Source organism: Pan paniscus, chromosome 21 (genome assembly GCF_029289425.2).
Source record: "Pan paniscus chromosome 21, NHGRI_mPanPan1-v2.0_pri, whole genome shotgun sequence".
NCBI classification, from domain to species: domain Eukaryota; kingdom Metazoa; phylum Chordata; class Mammalia; order Primates; family Hominidae; genus Pan; species Pan paniscus.
This window is the reverse complement of record NC_073270.2, coordinates 36,963,507-36,981,383: the sequence shown is the minus strand read 5'-3', so window position 1 is coordinate 36,981,383 and position 17,877 is coordinate 36,963,507. Positions and strand designations below refer to the sequence as shown.

Here is a 17,877-nt window from a genome sequence, read left to right as displayed (position 1 = left end):
TGTTCCATCTGGTATGTTTGGGTGAGAGGAAAATTCTCCAGATCTAGTGTTATCCAGAAAAGTGTGGATGCCACCCTGGGGAAACCCCCTGCAGATATTCTCATCCTACTGTAAGTAGGATGGTGCCAGGAGAGACATCATAAAGAGGGTTTTGAGGTAAAAAAGGATTGAGGTAAAAAAGACAGTGATACTATGATGCTGGAGCATGGATGAATGAGTGCCATTTTCATCCCCCTTCCTCTGGTTGACCAGCAAGGTGTCTGATGTAGCAGCAGTTGAGTGCTTTCTCTGTATTTCTGTGGTAGTTTGAATGTACCACAGCATGCAAATGTCATTTACTTCACTTCTTTCCTTTTCTGTCTTCCTGCTTCATCCATGCTTAAAGGAGAAAGGACGGACATTCCTTATAAAGAAAATCACAATCAAGAGTGGTACAGTTTACAGGTTCTTTGGACTCATTTTTATCAGTGTGGTAGGCATTGGAGACCTCTGTGTTCCTAGCCTGGTACAGAGTATGAAATGATATACTGGTGTGGAATGAGGGGATGGATGGATTGTAGTAGCCTAAGCTGAAATACAGGCTAGAGAGTGTAGATTTTATATTGAAGGCACTGGAAACTTCTTGTGCCCATTATTCAAGAAGACACCAGCCTCTCCAAGAAATTGTATTAGAAAGGGAAGCAATGTGACAGGCAGGATAGAATATGTGTTATGAGTCATGTATGTTGATTTTATATCCTGCAACTTGGTTGAATTTGTTTATTAGTTCTAGCATTTATTTTAGTGTGGAATATTTACAAATAAGATCATGTTGCCAAGACATGGAACCAACCCAAATGCCCATCAATGACAGACTAAAGAAAATGTGGTACATATACACCATGGAATACTATGCAGCCATAAAAAGGAATGAGATCACATCCTTTGCAGGGACATGGATGAAGCTGGAAGCCATCATCCTCAGCAAACTAACACAGAAATAGAAAACTAGGTCTCCGGCCTGAAGTGGAAGTGGAGGAAAGATGGAGGACCATCAGCACATGCCCATCGACATCCAGACCAGCAACCTGCTCGATTGGCTTGTGGACAGAAGGTACTGCAGCCTGAAATGGCAGAGTCTGATGCTGACGATCTGAGAGAAGATCAGTGCTGCCATCCAGGACATGCCAGAGAGCGAAGTGATCGCCCAGCTGCTGTCTGGATCCTACATTCACGACTTTCACTGCCTAAGAATCCTGGACCTTTTCAAAGGCACAGAGGCCTCCACAAAAAATATTTTTGGCTGATACTCTTCACAGTGGATGAAGGATTGGCAGGAGATTATAGCCCTGTATGAGAAGGACAACACCTACTTAGTGGAACTCTCTAGCCTCCTGGTTTGGAATGTCAACTATGAGACCCCCTCACTGAAGAAGCAGATTGCCAAGTGCCAGCAGCTGCAGCAAGAATACAGCTGCAAGGAGGAGGAGTGCCAGGCAGGGGCTGCTGAGATGGGGGAGCAGTTCTACCACTCCTGCAAGCAGTATGGCATCATGGGCGAAAATACCCGAGGAGAACTGCTGGCCCTGGTGAAGGACCTGCCAAGTCAGCTGGCTGAGACTGGGGCAGCGGCGCAGCAGTCCCTGGGGGAAGCCATCGACGTGTACCAGGCCTCTGTGGGGTTTGTGTGTGAGAGCCCCACAGAGCAGGTCTTGCCAATGCTGCGGTTCGTGCAGAAGTGGGGAAACTCAACAGTGTACGAGTGGAGGACAGGGACAGAACCCTCTGTGGTGGAGCGACCCCACCTCGAGGAGCTTCCTGAGCAGGTGGCAGAAGACGCGATTGACTGGGGCGACTTTGGGGTAGAGGCAGTGTCTGAGGGGACTGACGCTGGCATCTCTGCCGAGGCTGCTGGAATCGACTGGGGCATCTTCCCGGAATCAGATTCAAAGGACCTTGGAGATGATGGGATAGACTAGGGAGACGATGCTGTTGCTTTGCAGATCACAGTGTTGGAAGCAGGAATCCAGGCTCCAGAAGGTGTTGCCAGGGGCCCAGATGCTCTGACACTTCTTGAATACACTGAGACCCAGAATCAGTTCCTTGATGAGCTCATGGAACTTGAGATCTTCTTAGCCCAGAGAGCAGTGGAGTTGAGTGAGAAGGCAGATGTCCTGTCTGTGAGCCAGTTCCAGCTGGCTCCAGCCATCCTGCAGGGCCAGACCAAAGAGAAGATGGTTATCATGGTGTCAGTGTTGGAAGATCTGATTGGCAAACTTACCAGTCTTCAACTGCAACACCTGTTTATGATCCTGGCCTCACCAAGGTATGTGGACCGAGTGACTGAATTCCTCCAGCAAAACCTGAAGCAGTCCCAGCTGCTGGCTTTGAAGAAAGAGCTGATGGTGCAGAAGCAGCAGGAGGCACTTGAGGAGCAGGAGGCTCTGGAGCCTAAGCTGGACCTGCTGCTGGAGAAGACCAAGGAGCTGCAGAAGCTGACTGAAGCTGACATCTCCAAGAGGTACAGCGGGCGCCCTGTGAACCTGATGGGAACCTCTCTGTGACACCCTCCGTGTTCTTGTCTGCCCATCTTCTCAGCATTTGGGATGAAGATGATAGCCAGGGCTGATGTTTTGGGGCCCTTCAAGGCAAAAGACCAGGCCGACTGGAAGACGGAAAGCCACAGGAAGGAAGCGGCACCTGATGGTGATCTTGGCACTCTCCATGTTCTCTACAAGAAGCTGTGGTGATTGGCCCTGTGGCCTGTCAGGTGAAAACCACAGCTTCTCCTTCTAGTTAGTATAGCAGACTTAATAAAAGAGGAAAAAACAAACAAACAAAAATAGAAACAGAAAACCAAACACTGCATGTTCTCACTTATAAGTGGGACCTGAACAATGAGAACACATGGACACAGGGAGGGGAACAACACACAGTGGGGCCTGTTGGAGTGGGGAGAAAAGAAGGAGAGCATCAGGACAAATAGCTAATGCATGCCAGGCTTAAAATCTAGGTGACTGGTTGGTAGGTGCAGCAAACCACCATGACATGCATATACATACTTATGTAAGAAACCTGCATGTTCTGCACATGCACATGTATCCCGGAACTTAAAGTAAAAAAAAAAGAAAAGAAAAGAAAAGAAAAAGATCATGTTGCCTGTGAATAGAGATAATTCTACTTCTTCCTTTCCAGTTTGGATGCCTTCTATTTATTTTTCTTGCCAAATTGCTATGGTCAGGACTTCTAGTACTATGTTGGAATAGAACATAGTAGACTAGAAGTGGTGAAAGTGAGGATGCTTATCTTGTTCCTGATCTTAGAGAAAAAGCTTTCAGGTTTTCATCATTGAGTATGATATTATCTGTGGAACTTTTATATATTACCTTTATTATGTTGAGGCAAATTCCTTTCATTCCTAGTTTATTGGATGCTTTTATCATAAAAGGGTGTTGAATTTTCAAATGGCTTATCTGCAATTTAGATAATCATGTGTTTTTCCCCCATAATTCTATTTCCCCTTAATGTGGTATATTATACTGATTGATTTTCAAATGTTGAACAATTCTTGTATTTAAGGAAAAAAATCCCATTTGATCATGATGTATAATCATTTTAAATTGCTCTTTAATTCTGTTTGCCAGTTTTTAAAATGGATTTTTGCATCAATATATGTCAGTGATAGTGGTTTATAGTTTTATTTTCTTGTAGTGTCTGTGTCTGTCTTTGGTGTAAGTGCAATGTTGGCCTTGTAAAATAAGTTTGGAAGTACTTCCTCCTCTTCAGGTTTTTGGAAGAGTTCGAGGAGGATTAATGTTAATTCTTTAAATGTTTGGTAGAACTCACCAGTGAAGTAAGTTGATACTAGACTTTTGTTGTTGTTTTTGGTAGGTTTTTGATATCTGATTCAATCTCTTTACTTATTAAAGGTCTGTTCAGATTTTCTATTTCTTCCTAATTCAGTCTTGGTAGGTTAGGGGTTTCTAGGAATTTATCAATTTTATCTAGGTTATCCGATCTGTTGGCATACAATTGTTCATATAGTAGTCTCTTATAATCCTTTTCACTTCTATAAAAGTGGTAGTAATATCCCCTTATTCATTTCTAATTTTAGTTATTTGAGCATTCTTATTTTTTCCTTTTAGTCTACATAAGATTTTTTGATTTTATTGAACTTCTTTATAAATGTTTTTAAAATGTTCATTTTAGGTTCAGGGGTACTTGTGCAGGTTTGTTATATAGGTAAACTCCTGTTACAGGGGTGCGTTGTACAGATTATTTCGTCTTCTAGGTACTAAGCCCAGTTATTTTTTCTGCTTCTTTCCCTCCTCCTGCCCTCCACCCTCAGATAGGCCCCAGTGTTTGTTGTTCCTTTCTTTGTGTCTGTGTGTTCTCATCATTTAGCTCCCACTTGTAAGTGAGAACATGCAGTATTTGGTTTGCTGTTCCTGCGTTGGTTTGCTAAGAATAATGGCCTCCAGCACCATGTTCCTGCAAAGGACATGATATAATTCTTCTTTATGGCTGCATAATATTCACATTTTCTTTATCCAGTGTACCACTGATGGGCAGTTAGGTTGATTCCATAGCTTGGCCATTGTGAATAGTTCTGCAATAAGCCTACACGTTCCTGTGTCTTTATGATAGAATGATTTATATCCCTTTGGGTATATACCCAGCAGTGGGATTGCTGGGTTGAATGGTAGTTATATTTTTAGCTCTTTGAGAAATAACCACACCACTTTCCACAATGGTTGAACTAATTTACACTCCCTCCAATAGTATATAACTATTCTATTTTCTCTGCACATCTGTTATTTTTTGACTTTTTACTAACAGCCATTCTGACTGGTGTGAGATGGTATCTCATTGTGGTTTTGATGTACATTTTTCTAATGATTAGTGATATTGAGCTTTTTTTCATGTGCTTTTTGGCAACATGTATGCCTTCTTTTGAAAAGTGCTGTTCATGTCCTTTGCCCACTTTTTAATGGGGTAGTTTTTTTCTTGAAAATTTGCTTACATTCCTTATAGATGCTGGATATTAGACTTGCGTCAGGTGCGTAGTTTGCAAAATTTTTCTCCCATTCTGTAGGTATATTAATCTGTTCTCACACTGCTATAAAGAAATAACTGAGACTGGGTACTTTAAAGGAAAAGAATTTAAATTGGCTCATGGTTCCATAAGCTGTACAAGAAGCATTGAGGCTTCTGCTTCTGGGGAGGCCTCAGGAATCTTTCAATCATGGTGGAAGGCAAAGGGGGAGCAAGGCATCTCACATGATGGGAGCAGGAGCAAGAGACAGAGAGCAAGGGGGGAAAGGTGCCACACACTTTTAAACAACCAGAGCTCGTGAGAACATCAAGGGGATGGTGCAAAACCATCTTGAAGGATCCACCCCCATGATCCTATCATCTGCCATCAGGCACCACCTCCAACATTGGGGATTAAAATTGAACATGAGATTTGGATGGCGACACAGATCCAAAACATGTCAGTAAGTTGTCTGTTTACTCTGTTGATAGTTTCTTTTGCTGTGTAGAAGCTCTTTAGTTTAATTAGATCCATTTGTCAATTTTTGCTTTTGTTGCAATTGCTTTTGGCATCTTCTTCATGAAATCTTTGCTGATTCTTATGTCCAGAATGGTATTGCCTAGGTTGTCTTCCAGGGTTTTTATAGTTTGGGGTTTTACATTTAAGTCTATAATCCATCTTGAGTTGATTTTTGCATATGGTATAAGGAAAGGGTCCAGTTTCAATCTTCTGCATATGGCTAGCTAATTATCTTAGTACCATTTATTGAATAGGGAGTCCTTTCCCCATTGCTTGTTTTTGTCAGCTTTGTCGAAGATCAGATGGTTGTAGGTGTGTGGCCTTATTTCTGGCCTCTCTGTTCTGTTGCATTGGTCTATGTATCCGTTTTTGTACTAGTACCATGTTGTTTTGGTTACTGTAGCCCTGTGGAATAATTTGAATTTGAGTAGCATGATGACTCTTGTTTTGTTCTTTTTGCTTAGGATTGCTTTGGCTATTGGGGCTTTTTGTTCCACATGAATTTTAAAATAGTAAGTTTTTCTAATTCTGTGAAGAATGTCATTGGTAGCTTGATAGGAATAGCATTGAATCTGTAAATTGCTTTGGGCAAGAATGGCCATTTTAATGATATTGATTCTTCCTATCTATGAGCATGAAATGCTTTCCATTTGTTTGTGTCCTCTCTGGTTTCTTTGAGCAACAGTGTTTTGTAATTCTCATTGTAGAGATCTTTCACCTCCATGGTTAGCTGTATTCCTAGGTATTTTATTCTTTTTGTGGCAATTGTAAATGGAATTGTGTTCCGGATGTGGCTTCCACCTGGCTATTGTTAGTATATAAGAATGTTAGTGATTTTTGTATGTTGATTTTGTATCTTGAAACTCTGCTGAAGTTGTGTATCAGCTTAAGAATCTTTTGGGCCGAGACTAGGGGGTTTTCTAGATACAGAATCATGTTATCTGCAAACAGGAATAGTTTGACTTCCTCTCTTCCTATTTGGATGCCCTTTATTTTTTTCTCTGGTTCAATTCCTCTGGATAGGACTTCCAGTAATATGTTGAATAGCAGTAGTGACAGAGAGCATACTTGTCCTTTCCTTTTTCAAGGGAAATGTTTCCAGCTTTTGCCCATTCAGTGTGATGTTGGCTGTAGGTTTGTCATAGATAGCTCTTATTTTGAGGTATGTTCCTCTGTACCTATTTTTTTCAGTTTTTAAAATGAAGGGACGTTGAATTTTATCAAAAGCCTTTTCTGCTTTGATCATCACCACCTATTGAGATGATCATGTGGTTTTTGTTTTTGGTTCTGTTTATGTGATGAATCATGTTTATTAATTTGCATATGTTGAATCAAGCTTGCATCCCAGGGATAAAGCTTATTTGACCATGGTGTGTAAGCTTTTTGATGTGCTGCTGGATTTGGCTTGCCAGTATTTTGTTGAGGATTTTTGCATCAATATTCATCAAGGATATTGGCCTGAAGTTTTTTTTTTATTGTATCTCTGCTAGCTTTTAGTATCAGGATGATGCTGGCCTCATAGAATAAGTTGAAGAGGAGTCCCTTCTCCTCAATTTTTTTTGTAATACTTTCAGTAGGAATGGTACCAGCTCTTCTTTATATACCTGGTAGAATTCTGCTGTGAATCTGTCTAATCATGGGCATTTTTTTGGTTGGAAGGCTATTTACTACTGATTCAATTTCGGAGTTCATTATTGGTCTGTTTGGGATTCAATTTCTTCCTGATTCAATCTTGGGAGGGAATTTATCCATTTCTTCTCGATTTTCAACCTAGACTTTCTAGTTTGTGTGTATAAACAAGTTCATAGTAGCCTCTGACAGTTAGTTGTATTTCTGTGGGGTCAATGGTAATATTCTCTTTGTTGTTTCCAATTGTGTTTATTTGGATCGTCTCTCTTCTTTATTAGTCCAGATAATGGACTATCTTATGAATTTTTTCAAAAAACCAACTCCTGGGTTCATTGATATTTTGGATTTTTTAAAATGTGTTTTCAATCATGGCCAGGTTGGGGCCCTGGGAGAGGCCAGCAGACTGAGAGTTGCTCAGGTCAAACAGGTCCCATCTCATGGGCAAGAATGCCCTACAGTGTTTAGGTCCAAAAGTTCCCCTAGGGCTAAAGTCTCATATGGGAGCAAGTCGAGCCTAGGAGGATGGGTGTCCCTTGTCATGCTCCATTACAGATACTCCTGCACCAAACCCTCTGGGCTCCACACCGGCTGAAGTTCTGCCTCTACCACTTCTCTAAGCAGCTCTCCTTGCCAGCACAAGTGTCTGCGGTGGTTGAGGGGTCTCCTGCTGGGATTCCAGAGGCCTGTGGTGAGAGGCTCCTTGCCTGTTTAACTCACCCCTTCCACAGGAGTTGTTGGGGGCCAGGAATGAGTTCAGAAGTGCAGTAGCCCCGTGCAGGGTTCTCAGCTCCCTTTCCATTCAGCCTAGCATCTGCGTCTTTCCTCTGTCTGCTTTAATGCCTTCCGCCTGCAGAGCTGCTAGGAGTGCACCAATCTTCCCGATGTCCTGGTACCTCGGTGGGATATGTTCCTCCTGGCTGCATCCGGTTGGCCATCTTGTAGCAGGAGTCTTAAACTTTTGAAACACCAACTCTTTGTTTTATTGGTCTTATCTGTCATTTTCCTGTTTTCTATGCTTATCTTTATTCTAATATTTATTATTTTCTTCCTTCCATTAGCCTTGGGTTTAGTTTGTGTACTTTTAATCTTTAAGGTATAAAGTTAGGTTATTGATTTGAGATCTTTCATTTCCTTAATGTAAAACTTTATACCATAAGTTTGCCTCTTAGTATTGCTTTGATGAATCATATAAATTTTGGTGTGCTGTGTTTTCATTTTAATTTGTCTCAAGATATTTTCCAAAGTTCTTTGTGGTTTCTTTTCTTTTTTTTTTTTTGAGATGGAGTCTCGCTCTGTCACCCAGGCTGGAGTGCAGTGGCGCGATCTCGGCTCACTGCAAGCTCCGCCTCCCGGGTTCACGTCATTCTCCTGACTCAGCCTCCCGAGGAGCTGGGACTACAGGCGCCCGCCACTGCACTCGGCTAATTTTTTGTATTTTTAGTAGAGACGGGGTTTCACCGTGTTAGCCAGGATGGTCTCGATCTCCTCACCTCGTGATCTGCCCACCTCGGCCTCCCAAAGTGCTGGGATTACAGGTGTGAGCCACCGCACCCAGCCATCTTTGTGGTTTCTTCTTTGACCACTGGTTGCTTATGAATATGTTTTTGGGACTGACATCAACAAGATGGTAAAACAGAACATTCCAGTGCTCATCCCACTGTGGAAACATCAATTTGAACAACTATTCACATATAAAAATAGCTTTAAAGGAGCCAAGGAAACCAGGTGAGAGACTACAGCACCTGGGCAGCCCAGAAATAAGAAAATATGCATTGAAGAAAGTAAGAAGAATCATTTTACATTACCCACCTCATCCCTCTCCCAGTCCCAGGCAGAACACCTAGAAGAGATGTATCTTCTGCTTGGGGGAAGGAGGGGAAAGTAAGCACAAGCCTTTGCCTTGAACCCCAACACCAGGCCCACCTCAATAAAACCCAGTGCAGGGCAGGGCCCTACAGACCCGGACTCCTGGCCGTTACCTGTAGACTAAGCCTCCAGTTCTTTCCCAGCACCACATGGAATCCCACAGCCCCTGCAGACTTGGTCTCCAGGCCTTCCCACTACTAGGCTGACCCCAGCAGTGCAAGCTCCAGGCCAACCCCAGTGCTGGGCTAACTTAATGCATCAGACCTGCCTCAGTGACTGGACAGCTCCCATAGACTGAAGCTCCAGGTTGGTGCTTGCAGTCCCAGACTCCAAGAATGCCCAGTGGACTTGGTCACCCCAGTACCAGGATGACCCCAGCAGACCAGACTCTGTACTTCCCATAACACTGGGCTGGCCCCCACTGCCCCAGGCTTCATAATTGCCCCAGCACCAGGCTAGCCCCAGCAGCCCTACTCATCAGATCGGTCTCTGTGGATACAGGCTCTAGGCCTACCCAGTGACAGGTCAGCTCCTGCAGCCCCAGACTCCAAGACTGTCCCAGGTTTCAGACCAACCCTGAGCAAGATTGGCCCACACACTCCCAGGCTTTGGGCCCATCCTGGTGCTGGACTGGAAACCCTGGCCTCAGGCACCAGACCAGTAAACATGGACACTGTCCTCAGGCCTGCCGAGTGACAGGCCTATCTCTGTGGCCCCACTCATACTCCTAACTAGCCTCTGTGGCCCACACTCCAGCAGACCCAAGGTCTAGTTCAGGTCTGCCCAGTAGACCTCAGTAGCAGGCTGGCCCCTGTGGACTGAGGCTGCAAGTCCACCCCTGTAGATCTAGGACCCAGACCCTATCTTAGTTTGTGCTGCTAAGATAAAATACTGCAGACTGGGTAATTTATATACAAAAGAAATTTATTTATCATGGTCTGGAGGCTGGGAAATTCAAGATCAAGGCATTGGCTAATTTGGGGTCTAGAGAGGGCTGCTGTCTGCTTTCAAGATGATCCCTCAGTGCTATGTCCTCTGCAGGGGAGAAATACTGTACCCTCACATGCCAGAAGAAACCAAAGGGCAAGAGAGAATTCTCTTCAGTCACAAACACCTTTATAAGGTTGCTAATCCCATTCATGAGGGCTCCACCCTCATGACTTAATAATCTCTCAAAGGTGGCACCCCTTAATCCTATAGCATTGGGTGTTAAGTTTTAACATAAATCTTGGAGGGGACATCATCATTGAAACCACAGCAGGCCAACCCTACTGAACTCAGGCCCCACGCCCATCCCAGTGGACCCATGTAACTGGCCCATCACAGAAAGTGGCTGGCTCCTGCAGACCCAGGCTCAAGGCCCACCCCAGTACTAGATCAACCCCCTCGGACTTAGGCTTCAGGCCAGCCCCATGGATACAGACTCCAGTCTCAGCCTTGGGGACCCAGGCTCCAGGCCCACCTCCATGAACGCAATCAACAAGTCTATCCCACTGGATCCAGGCTCCAGGCCCAACCCTGTGGGTCCATGTGCCAGGCCCTTTGATACGCTGACCCAGACACCAACCCAGCTTGCCTGAGGAATTCAATGCAAGCCCATTCACGGACCATGCCACACACCATGCTTAGAATGTCTTGTATATAGACATTAACATAAGGAACATCAGGAAACATGAAAAACCAAGGAGATATACATAACGCCACCAAAAAAAAAAAAAAACAACAACACAGTAATCTTCCAATAGCTGACCCCAAATAACTGGAGATATACAAAATGCCTCACAAAGAATTTATAATTATTTATAAATTATTGTTTTAGGGAAGCTCAGTGAACATTAAGAAAATAATGAGAAACATTTGGGTGGTATCAGAAAACCATTAAATGACCAAAATTAGAAATTTAACAGAGAAATTGAAATTATTTAAAAAATCAAATAGAAATTACTTAAAAAATCAACTAGAAATATATGCAATGAACAAATGCAACAGAGAGCATCAACAGGAAAATTGATCAAAGAGAAAAAAGAATCTGTGGAGTCAAAGACAGATTATATCAAAATATATAGGCAGAGGAGAAAAATGAAAAAAGAATAAGAAAGGAATGAAGAAAGCTAATGGGATTTATAGGACAACATCAAAAGAACAAATATTGAAGCTATAGAATATCAATAAGGGGAAGAAAGCGTCAAAGGGGTAATATTCTTATTTAAAGAAATGGTAGAACATTGCAGAAAAAGAAAACTACATGTCAATATTTCTTATGAACATTGATGCAAACATCCTCAACAAAATACTAGAAATATGAATTCAGCAGCACATTAAAAGTATTATTTACCATGACCAAATGAGATTTTTTTCCAAGAATGCAAGAGTGGCTTAATATGTGCAAATCAATAAATGTGATATGCCACATTAAAAATGTGCAGAACACAAACCATAAGATCATCTTAATAGAGACAGAGAAAGCATTTGATAAAATTAATCATCCTTTCATGATTAAAAACTGTCAACAAACTAGGTGTAGAAGGAATGTACCTCAACACAATAAAGGCTTTATATGATAAACCACAGCTTACGTCATACTCAATGGTGAAAAGTTGAATACTTTTCCTCTAAGATCGAGAACAAAACAAGAATGCCCGTTCTTGCCACTTCTATCCACTATAGTCCTAAAAGTCCTAGCCAGAGCAGTTAGGCTAGAAAAGGAAATAAGAAGCATCCAAAGCAGAAAGAAAGAAGTAAAATGGTCACTGTTTGCATATGATATGATCTTATATACAGAAAACTCTAAAGACTACACACAAAAATTACAAGTAATAAACAAATTTATTAAAGTGGCAGGATACAAAATCAACATACACAAATCCGTAGTGTTTCTACACCTTAACAACAAACTTTGCAGAAAAAAAACTACCCCATTCACAATAGGTACAAAAAATAAAATTCTTAAGAATAAGTTTAATCAAGGAGGTGAAAGATTTGTACACTAAAAACTATAAAACATTGATAAAATAAATTGAAGAAGACACAAATAAATGAAAAGATATCTGTGTTTATGAATTGGAAGATTTAATATTGTTAAAATTTTTATACTATCCAAAGTGATCTACAGATTCAATGCAATCCCTATCAAAATTCCAGTGACGTTTTCCCCAGAAATAGAAAAAACAATTTAAATAGAAAAAAACAATTAAATATTCAGGGTCAAGAAACCCTGAATAGCCAAAGCAGACTTGAGCAAAAAGATCAAAGCCAGAGGCATATACTACCAGACTTCAAAATATATTACAAAGCTGTAATAATCATAATAGCATGATACTGGCATAAAAATAGACACATAGAACAATAGCACAGAATTAAGAGCCCAGAAAGAAACTTACACATTTAAGGTTAATTTATTTTTGATAAAGATACAAAGAGCACACAATAAGTAAAGGAAGTCTGTTGTTGGGAGAAGTGGACATGCACATACAGAAGAATGAAAGTAGACCCTCATCTCACACCATATTCAAAATCAACTCAAAATGGATTAAAAACTTAAATATGAGACCTGAAACTAAAACAATCAGAAGAAAACATAGGGGAAAAACTTCATGACCTTGGTAAGTAAATGATTTTTTGATACGACCTCAAAGTATAAGCAACAAAAGCAAAAATAGACAAATGGGATTATGTAAAACTAAAAAGCTTCTATACTTTTCCCCCCCCACTGTCTAAAGGAGATACTACTTAATTATATAAAACGCAGGTAATAAAATACATTTCTGTCTTTCTAATCAGGCAGTGAGGCATAAACTGTTGGGGCAATTTTTTAATTTTTAAAATTTTTTTAGATGTAAGAAAAGAACTTTATTCCCATACGGTGCTTGGGGCGGGGTCAGATGGGGGCTACAGACAGGTGCTCCCCGGTCCCAACCCCTATAGCTGCCAAGAGAACCTGAGGATGTACAGTAAGTGGGTCTTTCGGAGGACAGCCCGGAGTGGGAGGAGCCCTGGGTCCCCTCTTTTAGGACGTCCTCGCGGGTCCCCTCGTGGAGCCCATCCTGGATGGCCTGCAGGCGGTGTCGCTTCTCACTGAGCCAGCGGCCGCCCTCCAGGACATTGTGGTGGGACCTCCACCGTGGCAGCTTCATGATCCAGAAGGCCACACGAGGATGGAGCTCTGCATGGAAGTTGTCCATAGCCTTCCGGATGGACACCAGGGCCGCCGCCTCCTCCATCCTGGGTACCTTCCAGTTACCCTCGAAGCTCCCCTCCGCCGGCTGGATGGATGCCACCACCTTCTCGGAGATCAGCACCTCTCCTGTCTTATTGTCGGTCACCTTGTCAATATGGAGGTGGCTGGAGAGGGTGTTGTTCCCCAGCTGGTGCTCCTGGTTCTCCTCTTGTTGGTAGTTCCTAGGGAGGCCCCGGAAGTCCATGGGGGCAGAGAAGAAGATGTCTATGCCCTGAAGCAGGTCATCTTTCAGGAAAAGTCGGCTGAAGCCTTGGAGTAGGCTCTGGAGGCCTGTAAGACCCAAGGAGCTCTCTTGGGCATGAGCATCGTGGATAGAGGCTGCAGTGAAGGAGGTCACCAGGGCAGAGAGGAGCAGCAGCAGGACCAGCAGATGCCGCATTGCAGGGGGAGTGAGGGAGGTTTCTTCCACCCCACGCCCCTTCTTCTGGGCTCCACCTTTATGCTAGACCACAGCCTGGTCACTGCACTCCAGGACTCCTGGCCGCCCACGGACTGTTTGGCACAGTCTCAGCTCACTGGAACCCCCACCACCCGGGTTCAAGCAATTCTCCTGCCTCAGCCTCCCGAGTAGCTGGGATTACAGGTGCGCACCACCACACCTGGCTAATTTTTGTATTTTTAGTAGAAACGGGGTTTCACCATGTTGGCCAGGCTGGTCTCGAACTCCTGACCTCAAGTGAGCCACCTGCCTCAGCCTCCCAAAGTGCTGGGATTACAGGCATGAGCCACTCTGGTGCCATCTGCTGTTATGCTAATGAGGATTTTCTTACATGTGACTTGACACTTTTCCTATGTTTAGAATTCTTTGTCTTTAACTTTTGACATTTTGACTATAATCTGCCTCAGAGAGGACATTTATGGATTGACTGTGTTTAGGGATCGTTGAGTTTCCTGTGTCTGGATGTGTATATCTCTGGCAAGAATTTGGAAGTTTTCAGCTAATATTTCATTAAATACATTTTCTTTGACTTTTCCTCTCTTCTGGAACTTTTAAAATTTGAATATTTTTTTTTTTGCTTTGGTATCTTATATGTCTTCATTCTTTTTTTCTTTTCTTCCTTTTTTTTTCATCTGACTGGGTTACTTCAAAAGCTCAGTTTTCAAGTTCAGAAAGTTTCTTCTGCTTAATCTAATTTATATTAGAAGCTCTACATTGTATTTTTGCTTTTATTCATTGTGTTATTCAGTTCCAGGATTTCTGTTTGCTTCTTCTTTTTATGATATGCATCTCTTTGTTGAATTTCTCATTCAGATAGTGAATTGTTTTCTTGATTTGTAATGTTTATCTGTGTTCTCTTGTATCTCTGTGTTTCCTTACAATCATTATTTTGAATTATTTTCCAGGCATTTCATAGATTTCTTTTTATGGGGAGGTCTATTACTGGAGAATTATTTTGTTCATTTGGAGGTGTTGTCTTTCCTTGCTTTTTCATGTTTCTTGTGTCCTTACATTGATATCTGTACATATGGTGTAACTGACATTTCTTTCAATTTTATGGAGTAACTTTTGTAAGGAAAAACATTTCCCTGTAGAAGTATCTATAATGTAAGTTGGGTAGGGTGCTTTGGCTTTGATTTTGGGTGGACACTGTAGTGTGGTCTCCATATGATTACTTTGGCTGTCATTAACATTAGTGATGTCTGCGAACTCCTTGGCATCTTAGGGTGTAGTTATTTGTGGAAGCTGTGGTGAGGCTTTGGCAGTTTCAGATGTGCTGGATGGGCTGGTTCATAGGCCCCTATGTTGAATGTGCAGGCACTGGTGGTGATGGTTATGTGCTTCATGTGGGCTAGTCTTTGGGACCCAGGTCGGATGCACAGGCACCAGCAGTGGCAGTGTAATGCCCTGAGTGGGATGGTCCTTGGTTACTCAAGCAGAGTGTAAATGCTGGCTGGGCAGTTCCTCCTTGGGCCCCCAGGTGGGCACCCAAGTGCTGGCAATATCTCTAGTTGGGTGAATGGACTGGTTTCATTTCCTGAGTGGAGTAGTTGGGAGCTGGTGGTTTCTGTAGTGGGTTGGGCAGGTAAGTCTCTGGGCCCTTGGGTGGTATTTACGGTGTTTCATGGCCCCACTGCTGGAGAGGAGTGAGGTTACTGTTGGTGGCAGCAGGTCCAGGAAGGTTGCTCTCAGGCTCTGGGGAGCTCACACTTTGGTTCTGTATGTCCTTGAGCCAGTATACTGGTTGTGTTGGACCACCTGTTCCCTGGGGTGTGGGATGTTGTGTGGTCTCAGATGCTGGCAGTGTGGTTGTGCCACTGGGCTTAGCCAGCACTATGATGCTGCAGCCCTTTGAGTGGGTGTGGGCGGATACTGGTGAGGTCTCAGTGTTGTGGAGATGCAGGAGCTATTGGTCTCCATGGCGGGATATAGTCTGTTGTATTTGCTCTCAAAATGGCACCATACTATAGCAGCCTGCATTCCAGGGATGGGCCCCTGTGCAAATTCTCTCCCTGGAACAAATGCAGTCACATGGATTCCAGGCAGCTTTCCAGACTAAGCTCAGGACATGTGAGGGTCTAGGAGCTTTTCTGCAGTTAGAACTTCAGGCATTTCTGGTGGGAGTGTGGACTGATACGTATCTTTCAGTTACCTTTTTCCCAACAATGCGGAGTTCCTCCTGGCTCTGAGCTGATTCAGCTGGCTGCCTTGATTCCTTCTCTATGCTGCCATCTTGAGCTTTTGTGCCTCAGAGTCCCTGTTGCTTCCCTGCTGGATTCCAGCATTCTCTTCTAGACACTTTATTTGATATGTGGTTATCTATTATGTTGGTTCATAGGTAACTGAAGTTTTCTATCATTACCTTTAATGCCCCAAACCACATTTACTTTTGCACCAACCTAATACTGTTTAGTCCTTCTCTGTAAAAGTGGTAAGTTCTGGATGCTTCTAGTCAGCCATCATGATCTATATTTACCAGTGGGTTTTGTACTTTCAAACATTATAGTCTTACTAAGTAGCATCCTTTTATTTCATTAGAAATAATTCCCTTTAGTCTTTCTTGTAAGGCAAGCCTTGTGCTGATAAACTCCCTCAGCTTTTCTGTGTCTAGGAAAGCTTTATCTTTCCTTCATTTGTGGAGTGCAGATTTCCTGCATAAAGTATTCTTGGTTGGCAGTTTTTTTTCTTCAACACTTTGGATATATCATTGCATTCTCCTGGTCTGTAAGGTTTTTACTGAGAAATCTGTTGCTAGCCTTATTGGAACTCCATTACAAGTTATTTGCATATTTTCTCCCGCTGCTTTCAAGATGCTCCCTTTGTCTTTGATTTTTGACTGTTGAGTGTATGTCTTCATGTAGTCTTTTTGAGTTTAATCTGATTCAAAACCTTTAACCTTCTTGTATCTGTATATTTATATCTTTTTCCAGATTTGGGAAGTTTTTTACTCTTATTTCTTTAAATAAGCTTTCTACTCCTTTGGCTCTCTCTTCTTCTTCAGAAACTTATAATTTGAATATTTGTTCTTTTGGTGCTGTCTCATAAATCCTGTAATGTTTTTTCATTCTTTTTATTTATTTTTCTCATTTGACTGTATGTTTTCAATTTTACAGATTCTTTCTTCTGTTTGATCAATTTTGCTGTTGATGCTTTTTATTGTATTTTTTATTTATTCATTGTGTATTTCAGCTCTATAATTTAAAACAATTTCAATTTCTATTAAATTTCTCATTTTGTCATTTATTGTTTTCCTGATTTTACTGAATTGCTTCTCTGTATTTTCTTGGAGTCTGCTGAGCTGCTTTATTTATTTACTTATTATTATTTTTATTTTTTTTTGAGACAGTCTCACTTTATCACCCAAGCTGGAGTACAGTGGTATCATCTCAGCTCACTGCAAACTCCACCTTCCAGGTTCAAGAAATTCTCCTGCCTCAGCCTGCCAAGTAGCTGGGACTACAGGTGCCTGCCACCACACCCAGCTGAGTTTTGTATTTTTAGTAGAGACAGGGCTTCACCATGTTGGCCAGGCTGGTCTTGAACTGCTGACCTCAGGTGATCCACCCACCTCGGCCTCCCAAAGTGCTGGGATTACAGCCATGAGCTACCACACCCAGCCTGCTTAGCTTCTTTAAAACAATTATTTTGATTTCTTTGTCACACAGTTTGTATATTTCCATTTCTTTAGGGGACCAGGTACTAGGAAATTATCATATTCTTTGTTATTATGTGTCCTTGGTTTTTAAATGTTTCTTATGTTAATGTCATCATATTTGATGGAGCAATCACCTTTTTCAGACTTTACAGGTTAATTCTGGTGTGGAAAGACCTGCCTCTATGGAAGGAGGGGAGTGCAAGGGTGCTTTCTGAGTGAAGGGTAACTGTTCTGGCATCACTGAAGGTACAGTGGTGTAATGTCTGTGCAGCTCTGTCTACTGATGCTGGTGTTGATTAAAATTGCAAGAATCCTTAGTGACCAATACTGTGGATGCCAGCAGTGGCAGTGAGGATTGCTGAGGTCTTTGATGGTGTTGGCTGCTAAGGTCTTCTGTATCTCTTTTTCTCCCACTAGGGAAATTGTGGCTGCATGAATCCCTCTTGACACTGAATCTGTCTTGTGGCTTGCTTGTAGTGCCGGTGGCACTGGTGTTTGATGAGTGGCACCCATGGAGT

At 42.4% G+C, this 17,877-nt stretch overlaps 2 pseudogenes; one reads left to right on the top strand and one right to left on the bottom strand.

The window, feature by feature from the left end:
- The first annotated feature begins 1,013 nt into the window (after nt 1-1,013).
- On the top strand, nt 1,014-3,293 carry LOC100969747 (CDK5 regulatory subunit-associated protein 3-like; annotated as a pseudogene).
- A 9,653-nt stretch (nt 3,294-12,946) lies between these two features.
- LOC100970090 (dickkopf-like protein 1) lies at nt 12,947-17,410 on the bottom strand (annotated as a pseudogene).
- Between the last annotated feature and the right edge of the window lie 467 nt (nt 17,411-17,877).